Source organism: Pteronotus mesoamericanus, unplaced genomic scaffold, assembly GCF_021234165.1.
Source record: "Pteronotus mesoamericanus isolate MK-2021 breed Mesoamerican mustached bat unplaced genomic scaffold, CSHL_Meso_final contig_100, whole genome shotgun sequence".
NCBI classification, from domain to species: Eukaryota; Metazoa; Chordata; class Mammalia; order Chiroptera; family Mormoopidae; genus Pteronotus; species Pteronotus mesoamericanus.
In genome coordinates, this window is record NW_026554999.1 from 16,476,100 (window position 1) to 16,501,071 (window position 24,972).

Genomic DNA, 24,972 nt, shown 5'->3' on the forward strand with positions numbered 1-24,972 from the left:
TATGGTAAAAGAGGCTGGAGACAGGAAGGGGTCGGACTGTGTACTTACTACCTTGTAATCTGGGATTTTACTCTAAATGTAATAGAAAGCTTCTGGGTGTTTTGTTTTGCGACACAGCGAATAATATAACCTGATTTACATTTTTAAGATAGTACTCCAATTGCTTGAAAGAGACTGGATTAGAGGGAGTAGAAGCAGGAAAACCAATTAGGAGGTTGTTGCAGTAGTCCAGGCAAAGACAATGGCTGTTGTATAAAGCAGAAGTGATAGAAACAGAAAGAAGACAGATTGGGTGTGTATTCTAAACTCACGGCAACACTGTAGTAAATTTACTCCATAGAGCCAACTTAGATTATATGTAGAAACAAACACAACACCTACGTTTATTTCACTAAAAGCAACTGGGTAAATAGATTCTACTTATTCACATGTGGAAGAAGAAAAACAGGTTTATGTTAATTTGTAGGTGTTGTTCTTGCTATTGTCTGGGAGAAAGGAGGAAATATGACTTTGTATGCCTTTCATCATAGTAAGTCTAAAATTCCTACAGAATATGCAAATAGAAATACCATGTAAACAACTGGATATACAGTTTGAAAACCAAATAAGGAAAAGGATAGAGATAATACACTTCTGATAATCATCCACATGTGGTTGGCATTTTAAACAATCAGACTAGAAGAACTTACAGAGACTACAGATACAACTATGATCAAGCCTTAAGGATTGCCAATGTTTAGTGGTCCAGGAAAGACAGAAAAGAGAGTCAAAAACAGGGCAGCTAATGACTTAAAAGCATATAGTAGTAAGAGTGTTAGTAGTAGTAATACCAACAATGGTTAACCCTTGGAATACTTACTATGTGCCAAACTATTCATTTAAACCCATTAATTCTTACAACAATTTTCAGTATGTCCAAGGTCTCAGTAGACCTTTTTACAGGAGGCAGTAATAACTTCATTCACACTGTTCTTTTCATATGTTTATATATATGTATATATACACACACACATACATACACAAAATTATTAAAATATTCAAAGAATCATAAAAATGAGACAGCAGGCAAGAGGAGAAAGTCAAATAAACCCAACACATGACCCAGATGTGGGAATTAGTAAACACTTTATAATAAATCTTATAAATAAAATTTTGAGAAAAATATGGATTTAATATACAGGGTCTGGCAGAAGTAACGCCTGCTGAGTGTGGCTAGTAGGGTAATAATAAAGGTATAATAATTATAGATTTAATTTCAACATTTCACCTAAAATTTCATATGGTGTACTTGAGTGGGATACTGTCATGTTACAGAATTACATGCTTATGATTTAGAAATAAAAGATTTTATAAAAGGGGGGGGACATTATTTGTGCAGACCATGTATTTAGTCAGAGAAATGGAAACTCTCAAAAAAAGAACCAAATGGAAATTCTCAAACAAAAAATTACAGTATCTGAAATCAGAAAGTTCACTGAATAAACCCAATGGCACACAGGATACAGAAAACATCAATGAATTCAGGGGATCAACATAAATTATCCACTTCTAGCCAAGATGGAGGCATAGGTAGATATACACTGCTTCTCATACAATCAAAAGGACAATAACAAATTTAAAAACAAAAAACAACCAGAATTAACAGAAAATCTAGCTATATGGAAGTCCTACAAGCAAGGAGTTAAAGAAAAAATATTATTCCTGACTGGTGGAGGGGGGAGGGGCAGAGACGGGCTGCCAGGGTAGAGAGGACATGTAGCAAAGCAGTAGCTGGCAGACCAGGTCGTCCCACATTAGCATGCAGATAAACTGGAGGAACACCTGGGGAGCGGGACAGGTCCCACAACCCAGGATTCCAGCTAGGGAAAGGAAAGCCTCAAAACCTCTGGAGGTAAAAACCTATGGGAGTTGCAGCAGCAGCAGAAATTCCCAACCTCACAGGAGAGTTCCTTGGAGAGACCCACAGGGTCCTAGAATGTACACAAACCCACCCACCTGGGAAACAGCACCAGGAGGGCCCAATTGGCTTGTGCATAGCTGGGGAAGTGACTGAAAGCCCTCCGAGAGCCGAGCAAGAGCAAGCGACACTGTTTACTCTTGGTCGCCTCCCCCACATACAGCACCACAACTCAGCGACCTGGGTTGCCCCGCCCTGGCGAATACCTAAGACTCCGCCCTTCCAACATAACAGGGGTGCTGAGACAAAGTAATATGGCCCAAATGAAAGAACAGATCAAAGTTCCAAAAATAGAACTAAGCAATGAACAGATAGCCAACGTATCAGATGCACAGTTCAAAACACTCGTAATCTGGATGCTCACAGAAATGGTGGAGTATGGTTGCAAAGTGGAGGAAAAGGCGAAGGCTATGCAAAGTGAGATAAAGAAAAATACACAGGGAACCAACAGTGAAGGGAAGGGAACTGGGACTCATATCAACGATTTGGAGCAGAAGGAAGAGATAAACATTCAACCAGAACAGAATGAAGAAACAAGAATTCAAAAAAACGAGGAGAAGCTTAGGAACCTCTGGGACAACTTTAAATGATCCAGCATCTGAATCATAGGGGTGCCAGAAGGAGAAGAGGGAGAGCAAGAAATTGAAAACTTACTTGAAAAAAATAAGGGAGAACTTCCCCAATCTTGCCAGGGAAACAGACTTCTAGGAGATCCGGGAAGCTCAGAGAGTCCCAAAGAAGTTGGACCCAAGGAAGCGCACACCAAGGCACATCATAATTACATTATCCAAGATTAAAGACAAGTCGAGAATCTTAAAAGCAGCAAGAGAAAAGGAGGCAGTTACCTACAGAGGAGCTCCCATAAGACTATCAGCTGATTTCTCAAAAGAAACCTTGCAGGCAAGAAGGGGCTGGCAAGAAGTTTTCAAAGCCATGAAAGGCAAGGACCTACATCCAAGATGACTCTATCCAGCAAAGCTATCATTCAGAATGGAAGGGCAGATAAAGTGCTTCCCAGACAAGGTCAAGTTAAAGGAGTTCATCACCACCAAGCCCTTATTATATGAAATGTGAAAGGGACTTATCTAAGAAAAAGAAAATCAAAACTATGATCAGTAAAACAGAAGGGAGGGGAAGGGGAAGAATAGGGGAAAAAGTACAGGGAATAAGCAGCATAAATAGTAGGTACGAAATAGACAGGGGGAGGTTAAGAATAGTATAGGAAATGGAGGAGCCAAACAACTTATTTGTACAACCCATGGACATGAACTAAGGGGGGAATGCTGGGAGTTAGGGCGGTGTAGGGCGGAGGGGAATAAAGGGGAGAAAAAAATGGGACAACTGTAATAGCATAATCAATAAAATGTATATTAAAAAACACATAAAAAAGTTTATAAAAAATAAAGAATTGTGTACTGAAGACTGGTGTTGTGTCGCTGTATTAGTTTGCTAGGTTTACCGTAACAAAATACCACAGACTGGGTGGCTTGAAACAACAGAAATTTATTTATTTATTTATTTATTTTTAAACATTTTTATTTATTTACAGTTAAAGAGTGGGGAGGGAAGGAGAAAGAGGGAGAGAGATATCAATGTGTGGTTGCCTCTTGTGCGCTCCTCCTGGGGACCTGGCTCGAACCTAGGGTCATGCTCTAACTGGGAATCAAACCAGCAACCCTCTGGTTCATAGGCTGGCACTCAATCCACTGAGCCACACCTGCCAGGGCAGAAATTTAGTTTTTCACAGTGCTGCAGGTTGTAAGTTCAAGGTAATGGCAGGTTTGGATTCTCCTGGGGGCTTCTCCTTTGCTGTGCTCTCAAATGGCCTTTTTTCTGTGCACTTGCATCCCTGGTATTTCTTCATCTTTTTATAAGGATACTAGGCCTATTGAATTAAGTTCCTCACCCTTGTGACCTCATTTAAACATAAATATCTTTTTAATGGTTCTGTCTCCAAATCCTTTGAGGGCTTGGGCTTTAACATTGAATTTTGGGGGAACACAATTTGGTCCATAACAGCAGTAGTGTAAACCCAAACAATTGAACACAATGGAAGCTAAAGTTTGTCTAGAGAAAGGCATAGTAGACAAGAATAGAAAAAAGAAAAGGCAAGCCTAAGATATTTTTGGTAGTTTATCTATGTCATAATAGTAACCTCAGGTCAATTCTTTGCATATTCTGAAATAATGGATGCTGTTGAGTGTTGTATTCATCAGGGTGTCAGACTTTACACTAGATTTTTTTGTGGGTTGTTTTGGAGGGAAGAAGGGAGCCTAGGAGTCAGCTAAGTAATGAAAGAAAAGAGTGCAATAGAAATACCATAATCATTGTAGGGATGGAGTTATTGATAAACTAGGAATCAGCAGATAGTACTTGTTCCTTTCCTGGTCACTCACAATTGAGTGATTTAAAATTCCTTATAGGTGTGGAAATATTTACAGATAAAGATCTATATGCAATGTTAATTTATGCCAAGGATGTTTATTCTTAAAAGCTTAGAATTTTCTGAAATTCTTTAAATTCTGAAGTTGGCATGGAAATAGCCAACTTAAAAAATTAATGTAAATGTTTCTAACAAAGATGAAGACACTCAGATTAGATTTATACCACCTTCTCTACTTCCATCTTGTTCCACCTTCACAGTGGTGGTGTTTTTGTAAGCTATTACCTTCCTAGTGCTGCCCTTTTCAATTTGGTATGTATCTCTTCAGATGGTGATCTATGCATTTACTTATATATACATACATACGCGCCTTAGAACATATATCATCTTCTTTTAAAATAACATAAACGTATTTTTTTCTATATTCATTTTCAAATAAAAGATCTAAAGAACCATTTAGTATTTGATTTTTGAAAGTTGAAGTATCATTTACATATAGTTAAATGCCTAAATCTTAAGAGTGTACAGGTTGATGACTTTATAAAAATGTAAAAAAAATTTTAATAGATTTATTTCTTTAAAGATTTTATTTATTTATTTTTAGAGAGAGAGAAAGAGAGGGAGAGAAACATAAATGTGTGGTTGACTTTCACATGCATCCTTACCGGGGACCTGCCCTGCAACCCAGGCATGTGCCCTGCCAGGGAATCAAACCGAAGACCGTTTGGTTCACAGGTTGGCACTGAATCCACTGAACCACACCAGCCAGGGCAAGTTTTAGTTTCTTAAAATCTTCTATGCTTCACCTATTCATCCTTCTATTCCTCTTCTGAAACCCTGACAAACCGATCTTTTTTACTCTCTTCATATTTTTTGCCTTTTTCCAAAATATGTAATTGGGAAAAAGAACAGTATGAAGCCTTTTCAGATTGGATTCTGGATTCTTCTACTTTGTAATACACATTTAAGTTTCCTCCATGTATTTTCATGGACTGATAGCTCATTTTTCTTTGTCACTGACTAATGATTTTACTGTATGGATATAATAATTATCCATAAAGTTATATACAATATATAATTAATATATAATATAGACTATGGATATAATATTTATATAATTATATATTATATTGATATTATCATATAATGATTATATCCATGAAATACTATACTATTATATATAATATAATGTTCCTACAGTATATAATATAATATACTGTAGCTTGTTTATTCATTTACCTTTTGAAGAACGTCTTGGTTGCTTCCAAGTTTTGGTAGTTATAATAAAGCTGCTATGAACATTGGTGTACAGATTTTTGTGTGATACAAGTTTTAAACTCATATGAGTAAATATCAAGGAGTAAGATTGCTGGACTGTTGTTTAGTTTTGTAAAAATAGTGCCAGATTGTCTTCCAAAGTGGTTGAATTATTCTGCGTTCCTACCAGCAATGAATGAGAATTCCTGTTGCTTTAGATCCTCTCCAGCATTTGGTGTTGATATTGTTTTGGACTTTTGCCATTTTAATAGCTGTGTAGTAACATCTCACTGTTTTAATTTTCAACTTTCTGATGACATAATATTGAGCATCTTTTCATATGCTTATTTGCCACCTGCATATCTTCTTTGGTGAGGTGTTCAGACATTTTTTCTCATTTTGCCCATTTTAATTGGGTTGTTTGTTTTCTTATTGTTAGGTTTTAAGAGTGCTTTTTATATTTTTAATACTAGTCCTTATTCAGATATGTTTTGTAAAGATATTCTTCCCACCTGGCTTGTCTTTTCATTTTATGTATTTATGTTTTTTTAAAGAATTTATTTATTTTTATAGAGGAGAAGGGAGAGAGAATGAGGGGGCCTCTCGAGTGCCCTCTACTGGGGACTGTAGGCATGTGCCCTGAAAGAATTGAACTGGTGACCCTTTGATTCGCAGGCTGGCCTTCAATCCGCAGGCTGGCCTTCAATCCACTGAGCCACACCAGCCAGAGCTCTTTTCATTTTATTAACAGTGTTTTTTTCAGAGCAGAATTTTACTTTAATAAAATCAAATTTCTTTTTTCCATAGCTTTTACTTTTGGTGTTGTATTAAAAAATTTATTACCAAATCCAAAGTTGTCTAGGTTTTCCTTTATGCTGTTTTCTAGGGGTCGTATAGTTTTTGGTTTCCATTTAGGTCTGTGATCCATTTTTAAATTTCGTGAACGGTGTAAGATAAATGTGTTTGTGTATTATTTTTTTTCAATGTAGATGTGCAATTGTTCCAACACCATTTGTTGAAAAGACTACCCTTTCTCCATTGAAATTTCCTTTGCTACTTTGTCAAAGATCGATTGACTATATTTCTGTGGGTCGTCTTTTTGGCTTTCTTTTCTGTTGATCTGTTTGTCTATTTTTTTGGAAATAACAGCTATCTTGATGTAGCTTTACAATAAGTCTTTAAGTACTGTAGTTTGGTTCTCCAACCTATAGTTGTTTTTCTTCTTCAGTTTATGTTGTCTATTTTGGGTCTTTTGCCTTTCCAAATAAACTTTATAGTCTCTATGTTATTATCCACAAAATAACTTGCTGGGATTTTAATTAGGAGTGTGTTGGGTCTGTCGAGGAACTTGGGGAAAGTTTGCATCTTAATATTGAGTCTTCCTATTCTCCAACATGGTATATCTCTATATTTATTGAGATTGTCGTTAGTATCTTTCTGCAAAGTTTTGTAGCTTTCAGTTTAGGTCTTTCACTCCCCCCCCCCCCAACTTTATTGCTGTGTTTGTTGTTATTTGATTCTATTATGAATGGTACTTTTTTAATTTCATTTTTCAAATTATGTCATGGTAGCAGTAGTTAGAATTTACTGATTTGTGTATATTGACCTTGTGTTTTAGTAATTTGCCTGTTCCTTTGGATTGTCTCTGATTAAGGTCATATTTCTGAGAACAGAGTAGTTTGAATTCCTCCTCCCCAGTTGTTACGCCTTCAGATTTCGCTTCCTTCATGGCACTGGCTGTTACCTCCTGTACAGTTTTGCGTAGGAGTGGTGAGTAGACATATCCTTTGTTGCCAGTATTTTCTGGTGCTGTTCATTTTTTCCTGCAGATACAGACTTCCATTTGACATATTTCAGTCTAAAGAAGAAATTCCTTTAGTATTTCTTGTGTATCTGCTGGTGATGAGTTCACTCAGTGTGTTTGTTTGAAAATACTTTTTATTTTAACCTTCATGTTAAAGAATATTTTTGCAAGGTTTTTTTTTATTTTTATTGTTAACACTATGACACATGTCCCTTCCCCCTGCCCCTTTGCCCACCTCTGCAAGGTTTATAATTCTAGGTTGGCAGAGTTTTTTTTCCCCAGCAAATAAAATACATTATCGACTGTATTGTCTAATAGCTTCGATTGTTCTTGATGAAAGTCAGCTGTCATTGTTGTTACCCTGAATGTAATGTGTCCTTTCTCTTTGGATACTTTTAAGATTTTCTACTTGTTTTCTGTCCTAACTGGTATGGTTCAGTGGATTGAGTGCTGGCCTGCGATCCAAAAGGTTGCCAGTTCGATTCCTGGTCAGGGCACATGCCTGGGTTGCGGGCTAGGCCCCCGGCTAGGGGTGTGTAAGAGGCAGCTGATTGATGTATCTCTCACACATCAGTGTATCTTTCCCTCCCTTCCCCTCTCTCTAGTAAATAAAATTTTTTCTACTTATTTTTTATTTTAAGCAGTTTTACTCTGATGTACCTAAGTGCAGTTTTTTCCTTTGTATTTATTTTGTCTATGGTTTGCCTAATTTGTTTTGATCTGTGAGTTTATATTTACATCAAATTTGGAAAATTATGCTAATATCTCTTCAAATATTCTATTGCATTCTCTTTTTCATTTCTTTCTAGACTGTTTGATATTGCCTCATACAGGTCTCTGACTTTCTTATCCTGAATGTTTCTGTCTAATTTTTTTTCTCTATGCTTTCGTTTGGATAATTTTTTTAAAATACATTTTATTGATTATGCTATTACAGTTGTCCCATTTTTTTCTCCCCTTTATTCCCCTCCGCCCTACACCGCCCTAACTCCCAGCATTCCCCCCTTAGTTCATGTCCATGGGTTGTACAAATAAGTTGTTTGGCTCCTCCATTTCCTATACTATTCTTAACCTCCCCCTGTCTATTTCGTACCTACTATTTATGCTGCTTATTCCCTGTACTTTTTCCCCTATTCTTCCCCTTCCCCTCCCTTCTGTTTTACTGATCATAGTTTTGATTTTCTTTTTCTTAGATAAGTCCCTTTCACATTTCATATAATAAGGGCTTGGTGGTGATGAACTCCTTTAACTTGACCTTGTCTGGGAAGCACTTTATCTGCCCTTCCATTCTGAATGATAGCTTTGCTGGATAGAGTCATCTTGGATGTAGGTCCTTGCCTTTCATGGCTTTGAAAACTTCTTGCCAGCCCCTTCTTGCCTGCAAGGTTTCTTTTGAGAAATCAGCTGATAGTCTTATGGGAGCTCCTCTGTAGGTAACTGCCTCATTTTCTCTTGCTGCTTTTAAGATTCTCGACTTGTCTTTAATCTTGGATAATGTAATTATGATGTGCCTTGGTGTGCGCTTCCTTGGGTCCAACTTCTTTGGGACTCTCTGAGCTTCCCGGATCTCCTAGAAGTCTGTTTCCCTGGCAAGATTGGGGAAGTTCTCCCTTATTTTTTTCAAGTAAGTTTTCAATTTCTTGCTCTCCCTCTTCTCCTTCTGGCACCCCTATGATTCAGATGCTGGATCATTTAAAGTTGTCCCAGAGGTTCCTAAGCTTCTCCTCGTTTTTTTGAATTCTTGTTTCTTCATTCTGTTCTGGTTGAATGTTTATCTCTTCCTTCTGCTCCAAATCGTTGATATGAGTCCCAGTTCCCTTCCCTTCACTGTTGGTTCCCTGTGTATTTTTCTTTATCTCACTTTGCATAGCCTTCGCCTTTTCCTCCACTTTGCAACCATACTCCACCATTTCTGTGAGCATCCAGATTACGAGTGTTTTGAACTGTGCATCTGATACGTTGGCTATCTGTTCATTGCTTAGTTCTATTTTTGGAACTTTGATCTGTTCTTTCATTTGGGCCATATTACTTTGTCTCAGCACCCCTGTTATGTTGGAAGGGCGGAGTCTTAGGTATTCGCCAGGGCGGGGCAACCCAGGTCGCTGAGTTGTGGTGCTGTATGTGGGGGAGGCGACCAAGAGTAAACAGTGTCGCTTGCTCTTGCTCGGCTCTCGGAGGGCTTTCAGTCACTTCCCCAGCTATGCACAAGCCAATTGGGCCCTCCTGGTGCTGTTTCCCAGGTGGGTGGGTTTGTGTACATTCTAGGACCCTGTGGGTCTCTCCAAGGAACTCTCCTGTGAGGTTGGGAATTTCTGCTGCTGCTGCAACTCCCATAGGTTTTTACCTCCAGAGGTTTTGAGGCTTTCCTTTCCCTAGCTGGAATCCTGGGTTGTGGGACCTGTCCCGCTCCCCAGGTGTTCCTCCAGTTTATCTGCACGCAAATGTGGATCTACCCAGTCCTCCAGCCACCCACTTCCCACCTGGCCCTCCAGCAATTGCCTTGCCATGAGTCCTCTCCGCCCCTCCTACCAATCTGGGTGAATGTTTCTTCTGCAATTCCTTGGTTGTCCAACTTCCACAGAGTTCAATTTTCTGGCAGTTCTGGTTATTTTTTGTTTTTAAATTTTTGTTGTACTTCTTTTGGCTGTGCAAGGAAGCAAAATTTTTCTATCTACACCTCCATCTTGGCCGGAAGTCCTTCAGTACACAATTCTTAATATGTCTTCATTGACTCTGGATTATAATGCAATCCATATGATACAAGCTCTAGTTTCCAACCATTGTCTAAGAAATACAATGTCCCCTGTGCCTACTGTCATTTATACATGGCTTTTTGTTTTTCCAAGAGATTCAAATATACTCGTTTCATTCTCTTCCATCCCCTCAACTGTAATCATATCTGTTCTCTACTCTTTGTATTTATATCACCATTGTCATAGGTCTATTTTCCAACATACTATCCAATTTGTAATCTGACATATTTGTCACTTGTACTCTAACACTTTTTTCCGCCTCACTGCTTCACCAGCTGCCTCATGCATACTTCTCAGCCTTGGCAGTGTTGGCAATTAGGCATTCAAAAGCATCACCCACCAATGAGAGCATTTCTGCTTAATGAACTAACCAGTAATATGCTGGTTTCTGTTGATTATTTATCTTATTACTCACACCAGAGGTTTTTGGTTTTTTTCCTGATTATTGCACCTGTCCCATGAGTTGGGAAAATTCAAATGTGAACTCTAGATAGATTACTAAAGTGAAAAATGCTGCTCTTCAAGTTTATCAAGAGAGTCCAGCTTCACTGACTACCATCAGCAAAACATGAGCTAAGAGTTAACTTCTCTACTTACATTGATAAATCTGTGTTCATCCAGTCATCCAGCCTCCTTTCTCTGACCAATAATGTGCATTTTTGCAAAGCAATAGCCTTCCAAAGGTAGGAGTATGGTCAGATAATAGAGTATCCCTTAACGATTTACGCAAGAGTAAAGTCTATTTCTGTTCTTATTAGTATGAGAACAACTAAGTTACACTTCAAAATGTTCATCAAATGTTGCCTTACTGCCTAAAGAGTCAAAATATGGCAAATGAATCTTTTTTATTCCTTCAAGATCTTGACCTTATCAACAGAAATGTTGCCAGACCACTGAGAGAAAATTTCAAATCTTTCAAGTTTTCTTGGGTTTTGGTCCTTCTAAAAAGGTGCCATCATTCACTGTATGTCTAAAATTAATTATGCCAATGGCTTCAAGTGGGATTATAAATAACCTTACCTTGGTTTTGTTATATGTGAGATAACAATGCTGAATTAATAACTAATTAACTAATAAAGAATGAGTATTCATAAAAAGAGGGTACTAGTTTTATATAAAATAAAAGTACAAATTAATCATTATTTTACAGCATGGTAATCATCATTTTACTGCATAAAATCAGATAGCAAGTCACAAATTACTTATTATCACACATTTACTTACTAGTAAAATTTCAGCTATTCAAAACTTTTAGAAGTCATTCCAGAAATCCAAGTTTTCTGATGACCCGGAATTCTAGGTCTTTAAGCATCAGAAGTTGTTTTCAAATACTCTGAATGAAATTATTTCCACAACAAATTTCAACCTTTGTATCTTTTTAAGCAGGGTATACTGAATACAGTTTATTCTCTTGTTAAGAATATGGAAAATTGCAACAAACATCAATTTTTGTATGATAGTCACATTCATAGAAATTACTGATATAGATGAGCAACGTTGTCTGCCCCAACCTCAATATCACCAGATTGGCTTTCTTTTAGTTTATAGAGAAGCTTTTCATGCTGTCAGCCTAACAACCTACAAATGCTCCTCTGTTTCACTGTTGACCCTATTCCACACGATCTTAAAAACCAAATACTTACTTGAATTGTCTAAAACAAGACTAACCTCTAAATGAAAAGCCTGAGGGAATCATATGAGTATAGAAATGTTAACCATGTATTTTCATAAAATCTCCATTAACTATTTAGAGAATTTTTTTTTTTTTTGCAACACAATTTGATGCGAAAAACATGGGCTTTACAGTCATACAGGGGTTCAGATCCTACTTTTAACACTTAGCTGTGTAATCCTGGACAAATAACAAACCATCTTCCCTAAATGTTTGCCATATTTATTATAAGAAATCGCCATCATTTCCTAACTCAAAGTTGCTATGAAATTAAATGTATTATTGTATATAAAAAACAATGATTGTTACAAAATAGGTGCATAACAAAGGTATACTTTCATATTTGATTCATATAGTTAACAGGGCAAATGTACTGAATTTTGCTGTTTTTTACAGAGTCAACAGTTTTCCATTTCTTTTTCAACATTTTTTAGTTCTTACGTATCTATGTTAGTTTTCTCTGCCAAATAGCGTTTGAGTATTTTAGGCCTTTCCTGTCCTCCTAAGATACTTCTCCTGTATGCCCCAAGCATCAGAAATCCCTAAGACTACTATGAACATGGAAAAAAGTGTGCAATACTTATTGCTCACATTCCTAGATCATAAATAAGCTCCCCAAAGTCAAAATCTCTGTATGCTACTTACCAAAAGTATTAACTTTGAAGCAAGCTAACCTCTCCATGAGTCTTAATTTCTTCATATTCAAAAAAGAGTATCAATCTCCAATAATAAGGCCAAATAATCTGAATAAAATAACCACTGAAATTTTTAAACTAAATAAAATAGAAAATACATAGTCTTAAAAGCATCAAAGGGCTGACATGACAGTAAGGAACTGTAAGACACCAGAGCAGGCAAGAATTCTAAGAGGGAAGCAGAATGCTGAAGCCTAGTTAGCCCCTGACCAAAGCCCAACTTGGGCTCTGATTTTCACAGTCTCATAAATTTAAAAGCCAAGCCAAGGGCCCACCCTAGGTAAGTCTCACAGGAGATCCTATACCATACAACTGGAACCCATAAAATGAACCAAAGCAAATGTGATCCATTTTAACCCATCCCCTAAGAACTGCGAGGGAAGTTACTTTGGCACCGAGCTATAAAGAAAAAAGGGAAAGAAGAGTTCCTGACAAGTTACTACTTCTTCAGTAAAGGGCTAAATATAAATACTTTAAAGTTTGGAGGCCATATGATCTCTGTTGAAACCACTCAGCTCTGTCATTTTAGCAAGAAAAGAGCCACAGAGAACACAAAAAACAAATTAAGCATTCCAGTAAAACTATTTAAGACTATTAAAATTTGAGTTTCATGTCACAAAATATTATCCCTATTCTCCAATTATTTAAAAATGTAAAAACCATTCTTAACTTGTAACCTTACAAAAACAGTACACGCCAAAAGATACACACCACCACCTCAGCTACCACTGCTACACACACACACACACACACACACACACACACACACACACAGACTTGTGACCTTAATTCACATCACCTGAGTGACACACACACACAAAATAAACCAGGTTATAGCCCCATGGACTGAAGGGCTGCCAGTTCCATCCCCTATCAGAGCACACATCTAGGTTATAGGTTCAGTTGGGGCATATAAGGGAGGCAACCAATCGTGTTTCTCTCTCACATGGATGTTTCTTTCATTTTGTCTGTCTGTCTGTCTGTCTCTCTCTCAAAGCAGTGAAAAAGTGTCCTTGAGTGAGGATTTAAAAAAAAACAAACAAGTTATTACATCTAGAAGATGCATGTGCAAATGTCACCCCCCCCAAAAAAAAAAAATCCCAAGAAAAGGCATTACTCAGAACAAGCAAAAAGGAAACAAAGCACCATCAAAGGACAGAAATAAATACGCAAAAACTTCAGATATAGGAAATGATCATAAACAAAATATTTGTTCAACGTTAAAAGAATAAACAAGCCTTAAAATATCTGAAAGGGACAAGAACCACAAAAAATTACTTGGAAGGTTTGAAAAAGAACTAGAAAGAATTTATAAAAATGAAATTGAAGTTTAAAATAAAGTGCAGTAGTTGAAGATAAATTAGTGAATTAAGAAACATCTGGAAAAAAATACCCATAATGAACATAAAATAGAAAACAAGGTTAAGAAACATGTAAGGGGAAAAAAATTAATACATATGCAAAGATAACTAAAAATAACAAATGGTTATCTTTCACACCAATATACATACCATCCCACATACTCTTCTACAATTGATACTTTTCCCTAAGTTCTCTCTCCCTTGAACTTGAATGGACCTTTATAACTGTCTAGACCAGTGACTTCTTTCAAACTTTTTCATCTCATGGCACATATAAACTAATTTTAAAAGTCTGTGGCACACCAAAAAATACATTTTGGCCAGTCTGATCAAAAAAATTGGTACAATTTTGATTAATTCACACTAGATGGCTATCGCATTGGTTGTATTGGTTGTCGTCATTATTTTTATTTGACAATCTAAGAGAAAAGAGGCCAGTGCCCCTGACTAAATAGTCAGGTATTGCATGTTTTAAAAATTTAGCAGCACACCTGTTAAAAACTGCTGGTCTATACCAAGAGAATGCAGCAAAGTAAGTCTGAGTGACTTCTGAGAGTAGGTCATAAACATCAAACAGCAGCATGGCTTCTACCTGGCATTTTCTCCCTAAGGAATTCTAGTAGTCACCTGTAACAGCACTTAAAGAGCTCCATGGAAAAACCCACATGGAAAGGAACTGGAGCAGAACTGCCAAGTTGAACAACTCCTGAACTCCAGACCCACAAAAACTGTAAACACTGTAAATGCTAACGACCCACTAAGTTGCGGGCTTAATTTGTAATGCTGCAATAAATGGTTAACATACTAGAAAATGCTCACACAGATGTAAACTTAAAAATACAGTTCCAAATAATCCATGTGACAAATAAGTAAATTACAAATATTTTGAACTAAACTAAAACAAAAAATGCTACATTTCAAAACTTGTGAGATGCAGCTAAAGCAATGCTTCATAGGAAAATTTTTAACTCGAAATGGGTATAATAAAAAAAAACAAAAATTAGACTGTTTATATTCAAGAAGATAGAAAAAGGGCCCTGGCTGGTGTGGCACAGTGGATTAAGTGCCAGCCTGTGAACCAAAGGGTCCCCAGTTTGATTCCCAGCCAGGGCACATGTCTAGGTTGCAGGCCAGGTCCCCAATAAGGGGCACATGAGAGGCAACCACACACTGATGTGTTTCTCCCTCTCTTTCTCCCTCCCTTCCCCTCTAAAAATAAATTAAAAAAAAAAAACACAGGCCCTGGCTGGTGTGGCTCAGTGGACTGAGTGCTGGCCTGCGAACCAAAGGGCTGCCTGCTTGATTCCCAATAAGGGTAACAAGCCTGGGTTGTAGGCCAGGTACCCAGTTGGGGGCACATGAGAGGCAACCACACATTGAAGTTTCTCTTCCTTTCTTTCTCCCTCCCTTCCGCTCTCTAAAAATAAATAAATAAAATATTTTAAAAATTAAAAAAAGAAAATAAAGTTTTAAAAAAAGAATAGCAAAATACATCTTGGTAAAAGGACATCATAGAAATGAGAAATAAAAAGAAAATACACAACAGAAAGGGCAAAAAAAGCCAGAAATTGGGTCTTTGAAAAAATTATAAATTGGCAAATCTCTATCAAGATGATGAGGGGGGAAAAAAGGGTATTAAGAATGAAAAAGGGGGTAAAAACTACCAATGACGCAAATATTACAATGATTAAGAGGACTTTTTAATTTAGATGAAATTGAAAAAATCCTAAAAAATACTATGTAACTTATCAAAACTTACTCAAGATGACACAGAAAACCTGAATGGCCCTGTTTATTAAAAAAAACTTAATGACTGTATTAAAAATATCTTCCCCACAAAGAAAACTACAGAGCCACACTGCTTTACCACCAGCATGTTCTCCCTAATACTTAAGAAATAATCCAATCTTAAGTAAATTCTTCTCAATTCTTTTTATGAGGCTGGCATAACTCTGAAACCAAAAAAATCTGGCACAGACCATACAAGAAAGAAAAATCGTAAACTAATTTATTCCTGAAAGTGAATGCGAAAATTTCAAACCAATATTAGCAAATAAAATCTAGCAATATAATATACTATAATCAAGTTAGGAATAGCCCAGGAAAACAAGAATAATTCTGATAATAATCAGAAGGTCAATTAATATAATTGAACATATTTAAAATAGCCATAAAAATTCAATGTTTGTTAATGTCTCTAAAGGAATCTTAGCAAACTAGGAATGAAAGGAAACTTCTTTCACCAATAAAAGGTAGCTACAAAAACCTAAAGATTGCTTAATGGAGTAGGGCTGAACATTTTCCTTTGAGATCAAAAATAAGACAAAGATGGCCTGTATCTACTTCTATCAACATTATACTGCAGATACCAAGCAGTATAGGAAGAACAAGAAAAAATTATAAAGGCATAAGAAACAAAAGTGTTATCTGCATATGGCATAGTTATGAATACAAAAAAAAATATACCAATAATCTTTTAATAATTCTGTAATTTAACACCATACATTGATAAGTTTTATATCCCTATATACCACCAATTAGAAAATAATCTTTTAAAGATATCACTACTTAAAACTGCATCATAAAATATTAAGTGCTCAAGAATAAATCTAACAAATAATGTACAAAACCTCTACTGAAAAAGTAAGACATAATGGATCATTACAGAAATGAAAAAATATCCATGTTCACAGATTAAAAGACTCAGGGTTGGAAAAATGTCAGTTCTCCCCAAATTAATCTAGAGTCAATTCAACCTCTATGAAAGTCCCAAATATTGCTTTTTTTATGCTGGATTATTTGGGTTCTTTCTGTAGAATCTGACACAGTAATTCTAAAATACATATATGAAAGTGCAATGGAGCAAAAACAGCAGAGACTCTCTTGAAGAACAACACAAGGTAAAAAGACTTGCCTTATCAGATATCATAACTTATAAAACTTTAAGTAGATGGTGTTACTAGTACAGGAATAAACAAATAGACCGATAGGACAGAGGAGCAAGTCCCAAAACAGAAGTGCACAAATATGAATACTTAGTAAGTGTGGCACTGCAAACCAGGAGACAAAAGATGAACTTTTCAAAATCGATGCTGTGATACTCAAGTATCCATTTGAAGCCAAAAGAATGAAATTGGACCTCACGCTATTCACAAGATCTATTTCAGGTAAAGACCAAATTTGTGAAAGGTTAAAACTTAAGAGCTCTTAGAAAATAATGTAGGACAACATCTCTTCACCTCAGCCTAGGAAAGGTTTTCTTTAAAAAGATTCAAAACTACATTAAAACTGAGAAATTCTGTTGGTCAACATGCACCACAGAAATAATCCTAAAAAAAAGATATTTGTAACAGGTGTAACTGAGAGACCAGTACCCAAAACACATACAGAATTTCTCAAAATCAGTAAGAAAAGCACAGACCACCTCAAAGAATTAAAAAAAAAAAAAATTAAAAATTAAAAAAAAAACCCACACAACTGGACCACCAACTTGAATGGGCAGAGTATAAGAAAAAAATTCAATGATTGTAAAAGGATGATCAACTTCACTAGTAATCATGGAAATCCAAATTAAAATCATGAGATACATACCTTCAGATTGGCAACAATTAGAGTCTGACAATACCCAATATTGAGAAAGTACAGCAATAGGAACTGTCATACATTGTTTTGGTAAGTATAAACTGAAATAATTTTGAAAAACACTTTGCTATTATCAAATTTAATATATGCATACCTTGCAACCCAGCAATTCCATTCCTAGGAATCCTAGAGAAACAGCTGCATACTTGCAAACATGAAACAGGTACAAGAGCACTCACCACCAAAATGTTTGTTTAACAGCAAGAAATTGAAATCAATTCAAATGTCCATCAAGACTAGAAGGAGTAAACTGTAATATAATCGCACAATTAAATATTTTACCAAAATAAAATCTAATGAACTATTATCGCTAACTACAATCTGAATTATTTTCATAAATGTTGAAACTAAATTTTTGAAATCACATAAAATATTCATATGAAGTTCAAAAACAAGGAAAACTAAACTATATTGTTTAAAAATATATAACCTGGAACTTCAAATTTTGAAATAAAGAAAATGATAGTCACAAAGGTCAGGATAATAGCTACCTCCACAAAGGAGGATATGCTGACAAAGCCAAGGGGAAAAGGAGGTAAGGCAGAGGAAATTCTGGTTTGTTGGCCTGGGCAAAACAAATAACGATAATTTTCTTTAAACTGCACATTTTATTCACTCTCCTGTATAAGAGTAAAAAAGAAACATAATGACAGCATATGATTGCTATAATAATTTAATGCAATAAAGTAAACCTACGTAGCCTGATACCTAGCGTGCCTTTAAAAAAAAAAAAAGCTATTATAATTACATAAATGTTTTGTATTTTCCAAAGTGCCCACCACAAGTTGCTCATGGTAAATGACCAAATATTTTGTTCAATAAATGAAACAAATTCCTTTCAATCAATGGAGTAAAAGACAATTTAGATCTGAATGGTTAGGTTTCCTAACCTCCAATTTCCATTTCACAAGCCCAGAGCTTGAACTCTTTGTATACTAACAGGTACCCTTCCTTTTCCATTAGTATCCCTCGTTTCTTAGTCCTAATACTTCGTACTATACATCTTATCTGCCTTACTAGGTTGTAAGTAGCTGTCCAGTGAATGCTTGGAATCCTATATAATCTGAAGCAAGTTAAGGCAATAAAGATGAAAAAGAAAAGCTACAGTTAAGGAGAGGAGAAGGTATGGGGAAAAAAACAATGAGAACAGAAGTTGAGTTATCCTTACATGAAAACACCCAAGTCATTAAGTTTTTATTTCCAATAATTCAAGGAGCCAGAAAGCATAGGGTGAGGCTGCAAGTAAATCACATATTGACCCTCTGACTCTGGTACATAAAAGAATTAAAACAGATTAACATTCATTAATATCAATCACCTAATATTTAGGGACAAAAAAGTGTGCCTATGTCCCAAATACATCTACTTCTCCTGGTATTCTCTTACCAACAGTAACATGAAAAAACACAACAAAGTCCTCTCAAGCTATAATATAAGTCTCTCTGGGACAAATCAAGTCATTCTCAATTACCTGAAAAAGAAACTTTATTTTTTTAATTAGTTTATTCAACATGTATTACTTACTTATAGTTCAAAAGATTAAACACAAATATACATCAGATCCAGACCAACAGTAAAATCATGGTATATCAACACGACAGAATAACATGCCTCCATAAAAAAAAAATAAGAAGAAAGATCTGTATGTACCAAGATCTCTATGTACCAATATGGAATACTACCCAGGACACACTGTTAAGTGGGAAAAAAAAAAAAGAGTGAGAGAGAGAAGGAACAGGAAAGCATATATAGTATGTTACCTTTGGTGAATGAAAGGAGAATACACAAATAAATACACATCTTATTTTAAAATAAAGAAAAATACTGGAATGATTGATCAGAAACTTACAAAAGTGATTCCATATAGGGAAGCAAGGTGGAAACAGAATAAAAGGGATGGTGATGAAAATGAGATTTCTACACATACCTTTTCATTTGGTTATCCTTTTGAACAATGTGTTTTATATATTTAAAGGGTAGCATTAAATCATAGAACAGAGGAAGTAAACCCTAAAATGAAAAGTGGGCCCAGCTACATATCAAACTGCTAAAAATGACACTGAGAAACGATTGAATAACTTTTTTTAAAAGATTTTATTTATTTATGCTTAGAGGGAGGGGACAGGAGGTAGAAAGAAGGAGCGAAACCTCTCACACATGCCCCAACCAGGACCCTGGACGCAATTCAGGCACATGCCCTGACCAGGAATTGAACCAGCTAACTTTTGCTTTGTGGGAGGACGCTCAACCAACTAAGCCATGCTGGTCAAGGTGATTAAATAACTTTTGAATACAGTAATAACAATAAGTATATCTTTAATTCCAAATATAATTGCAAAAAAAATCTTAAACTTCACCAAGTAGTTTTATTTATTTTGACACTAGGTAAAAAAAATAAAATAAAATATATCAATGTTGATAAAAACTAAGATTTTCAATGTAAAGGCGAGTAAAATTAAAGTAACTTAAAAAAAAGAGAAGAAAGAAACCTGCAATGTTAAATTTGACTTAAAATTATCAATATGACCTCATGCTTTTTTCCCCCCTCCTAACAGGCCTAAACGCAATGACAGCCCCATAACAAGGAGCACATTTAGCATCCAGATATTGGTTTCTAAATATTGTACTTTATTATATAAAGGGACAAAGCTTACTGGAAATTGCTGATTACTCTAAAGCAACAAAAGTCATGGTGAGCCAAGATATCTTGCACACAAAAGTAAGGAAATCACTTAAATACTAATAATGGGTTTGTGCAGAAAGAACTCAGGAGACAGCCTGAAGGGACTCCCAATATTCTTAGTTGGAGACAATTTGAGCATCAAAAAGAGTAATGTCTACAACCACTTGTAATATTATAAAATATAAATACCTGAGACCATAAAAAACTCACTTGTCACCACTGTAGATGACTATTAGACCAACTCCTCACTCTGAAAATTAGATGGAAAAAAATTAAGTATTTACTTATTCTGTCCTTTTCGGAGAAGCTGTAGTTCACTCCCAGTTGATGAAGGTTATAAAGCTCTCCTTAACTGAAAAAAAGACAGCTAATAAATGTAAATCAATTACAGAGTTAGGAAAATCACCATTTTCCAAACTTCAGTTACATAACTGATTTGCCTAAGGCTCAACAAAGGATGCTAAAATTATTAGGTAAAAAGTACAGGAGAATGGAATGGTACCAAAGTATGGTAATGAAGTATCACCTCCACAGATTACTGCACTTGATGATCATAGGAAGAAAACAATATGCTTTTACAATATAAGATATAACAAACACCACCTTAAACTTCATAAAAGTGAAATCATGAATAGTGATACTATATACTTCCCATAGTATGTAACATGAAATATAACATCACCTATTAAGTATTCTTGCCAAAACTTTTTAACATGGCTCTAATCAAGCCTTTAAAATATAACTTCTTTTTACAGGACATAGAACAGAGGAACGAGTTAAACAAAAGCACAAAGAAACAATGAGATAACTCTTTAGAAAAGAGGTCATTGTATTGTACAAGATCTGGCCTTGCAAAAGAAATTTCAATATCATGTGAAAGGGGAGTAGAGAAAGGAACTTTTGCTTGATTAAAAGAAACTAAAAAGATAATCAAACGCAATGCCAAATCTTTTTTTTTTTTTAAAGCAAAGTACTACTTTTACTTGGCTCACTTCTCCATTTCTTAAAACAACCACATTTGGAGAGGCACAAAGCACTTAGTTTTAAATGACTACAAAGTTATCATAAATCCCAAACTTTTTAGCCACAGATAGTTCACTTAACTCTGTTTAAAGTAAAAGCTTTCAAAACATCTGAGTTAGCTTGATACACAGAGACCTTGAATATATGGGAACTACATATTTTTAAATGTTTATATGTCCTTCTCTAATAATGTCTTCTTTAAATAGAATCCAGCATAAAAGGGATTGAAATATATGTGCAAATGTTTTGGAGATAGTGCAATTAATCTGTACAACATGGAAAGAGATGCAGTGTGCACAGAAGACCTGCAAGGGGGTCACTGAGCCATCTGGGCTTCCATGGCTTGTGCTGTCCATTCTGGTGGCTAATTTTCTCCAAAAGATTACTCGCTTGGAAACAAAGAGATTGGGTCTGTTTGTCCCATGTTGGCAGGGCTTCTCATGTTTCAAAATGAACTATTCCATCAATCTGATCAATAAATCCATTCATACATCCTTCTGTTATCATTTGTGATGCTATCTTTTCTGCCTTAGCTCCAGGGATCTCTAAAAGAGTTCCAAGTTCTTCAAAGGTAATATTATTATATAATTTGCTTGTAGACAACAAATTGTGCTCAATAACAGCTCTGTCCAAGATGCTAGAACCATCAGCTGTACTTGCTTTTTGGTGCAGCATCAGCATGGCAGCAAATTCCTGAAGGTGATTTCCTCTGACAATCCTATCCAGGTACATTTTCCCTAGGATTCCATAAACAGCAAGTTGCTGGCACCTTTCATCTTTAAAGAGAGTGGCTAGCATTCGAGAACGCTATTGTCCTGCTAACGCTATTGTCCTGCTGATGCCATTGTCCTGCTGATGCTAAGAGTGCAAAGCATGTTTTAAGGCCTCTAGTTTTTCATCTTTCATGAACTATTGTCTTGTAAGAGAGCTCACAGTACCTTTGTGCAGCTTCAATGAATTTTCTTCTATGATCAAGAACACAAGCGCAGTATACCTTATAATGTATCTGTAACTGTTCGTTGTTTGATTCATTCTGAAGGAATGGTGCTCAATATATGTAAACCTCTGCCTGGACTGTATCATCATCCTCTAGATGTAGCCTAGCAATCTTCAGGTATGTCTCCAGTTTATAATCTACATTGTACTGTTTTTGTCCTCTTTCCGAAGGAATTCCCACCAACACTTGGGCTGCATTTCTCCAATCTTCTTCTTTCTCATAAATGGATGCAACATGCTGTCTGATGGAAGCAACCTGCTCCTCAAATGAAATGACTCTAGGCTGGATCTTTTCCAAGGTGAAATGATAGATTTCTTTGGCTCTCCTATCAGGCAGGCCGGGAAGATGTGTACAGAAATCAGGCAGCAACTGTCGAGAGAGATCATGAGGCTGACATTCTCATTTACCACTGCTTCAACAAAAGCTTTCAAAGCTTCTAGTTCTTCTGCCCCAGATAACTGAATGGCTTTTCCAGGATCTGATGATACCCTGGGTTCTGGCAAAGGCGGGGACAGAGTGGGCTGGAAACACCTGAGGAGAGACTGGGGACAGAGGCTTCGGGGAGAGATTAGCCGGTGGGATCCCAGTGCTGACTCATCCCCGATGAGGCAGCAGCCATCTTGCTCCGCAATGCCAAATCTTGATTGAATTCTGGTTTTAAAAAATCATTTTATGGTACAATTAGGAATATTTAATATAGAGTAAATATGAAATGTTATTAGGAAATTATTGTTATTTTTCTTAGGTATTAGTAATGGCACTGTGGTGCTATGTAGAATACCTATTTTCTTTGGCATCACATGCTCAAGTATTTTGAGGTAATATAACAATATTTGAAACTTTCAAAGAGGTTCATGAGGAGCTGGGTGAAAAAGAGTGAACCGATTTTAAAAAACAGGTTCACCCTGGCCAGTGTGGATCAGTTGGTTGGGCATCACCTGCAAAGCAAAAGGTCACTGGTTCGATTTGGGGCCAGGGCACATACCTGAGTTGTGGGCCAGGTCCCCGGCTGGGGATATGCGAGAGGCAACCAACTGATGTTTCTCTCTCACATGGATGTTTCTCTCACTTTCGTTTTCCCTCCCTCCCCCACTCTCTAAAGATAAAGAAATAAGATCTTTTAAAACTTAATAAATGAAACATTTTTAAGGTTCAGTGAAAGTATATCATAGATATATACCTAGAGACCCAAAAAGATATGGATGGCATATTGTAAACTTCTGAATCTAGGAGGTAAATACAGCAATATTCTTAGTTCTATTCAACCAACTTTTCAAAATTTTCTAAGTTTTTTCATTGTAAAACAGCAGGGGGTTGGCACACAGAGAATGGCACAAATAAAGCTGCAAAAGTATTTAAGAAAAAAATATGTGCTAAAAATCATTTATAAACACACATCCACACAGTCATCTGAAGATCTTTCAACCTTACATTTAAAAAAAAAAAAAATCCAAAGATTACTCAGCCAACTATCACCTGATCAATATAAGTAAACAGATTTCAAACCAATACTTACATACTACAAACAGCAAGAGCACTACAATCTATCAATGATTTAAGGAATGTTTGTCATTGGCAAACAGAACATTCTGTTATGACATCTCACAGTGAACCAAAAAGCATTCTGACATCCATTAATATTATATATTAAGACATTAAGGAAAGCATTTCTTTGAAATTTTTTGAATTTAAAAATGTGCTTATACTTGAAAGACAGCTAGCAGATGATCCTTCTAAGTTTTACTTCTGTTAGCAACAAACTTTGATTAGCCATTTATTCCAAATGTCACACAGTCAAATTCTTTAAGTTCTTTATCTCATATTTAAACATAACAAGAAATAGACATATTCAAGGAGGAAAAGGGATATGTGCTGAATAACAACTATGCGCTTGGTGCTTTACATAAAGTGCTTGAATCATTACCTGTGAGGTAAATATTCTCATTTGAGAGATGAACATTCTTGACATCAGAAATGTTAAGGGACTGGCCCACAAATGACAACTCATTAAGTAATGAGGCTGGAAATGGAATCAAGGTCTATTGGAAAACTAGGTTTGAAAGTCCATATGCTTTCCAATTGATTCACCTTAATAGTTTTAATATTTACTGACAGAAAAACCCATCTAAGGAAAAAGTATATTTAAAAGAATATATTCAAAGAGCTATATAATCTTACAAGTTTAGGAAAAATCAAAACTGTAAAGTACAGCATAGAGAATAGAGTCAATAATATTGCCATAACTATGTAGGGTGCCAGGTGGGAACACTTTGTAAAATATAAGACTGTTTAACCACTATGCTGTATACCTGATACTAATATAAAATATTAAAAGTAAACTGTAACTGAAAATTCTAAATTTAAATTTAAAAAATCAAAACTGAGAAAAAGTACACGCTGAAATTACTGCTAGTTGCAAAAAGAACAATTCTTAGCAAGCCAGCTGTCTGTCTACGGCATAGGACAGTTAGTCCTTTCCTCACTGTACATGTAAAATTACACTCCAGTTGCCTGTTGGATGACCCCACTGCCAAAATATGCTAACAACATAATTCACATTAAAACCTAGAAGCCAACCACCATTTGGAAAGTCCTTTACATGTTTACTATACTCATCTCAAGCATATTCTCCAGTCAAAATTAATAAACTACTTTTAGCAAATATTCTTTGATCATACTTTTCTGACACTCTAAAATATTAAACTAATATGCAAGAAAATCTACTTAAATAACAAACACCCCACA

At 35.9% G+C, this 24,972-nt stretch overlaps 1 protein-coding gene and 1 pseudogene across 8 annotated transcripts in view; both read right to left on the reverse strand.

The window, feature by feature from the left end:
• The window catches only part of MYO9A (myosin IXA), a 290,265-nt gene that overhangs the window by 259,061 nt on the left and 6,232 nt on the right, over window positions 1-24,972 (reverse strand). The gene's annotated exons all lie outside the window — the stretch shown is intronic.
• LOC129061640 (COP9 signalosome complex subunit 4-like) lies at window positions 21,544-22,892 on the reverse strand (annotated as a pseudogene).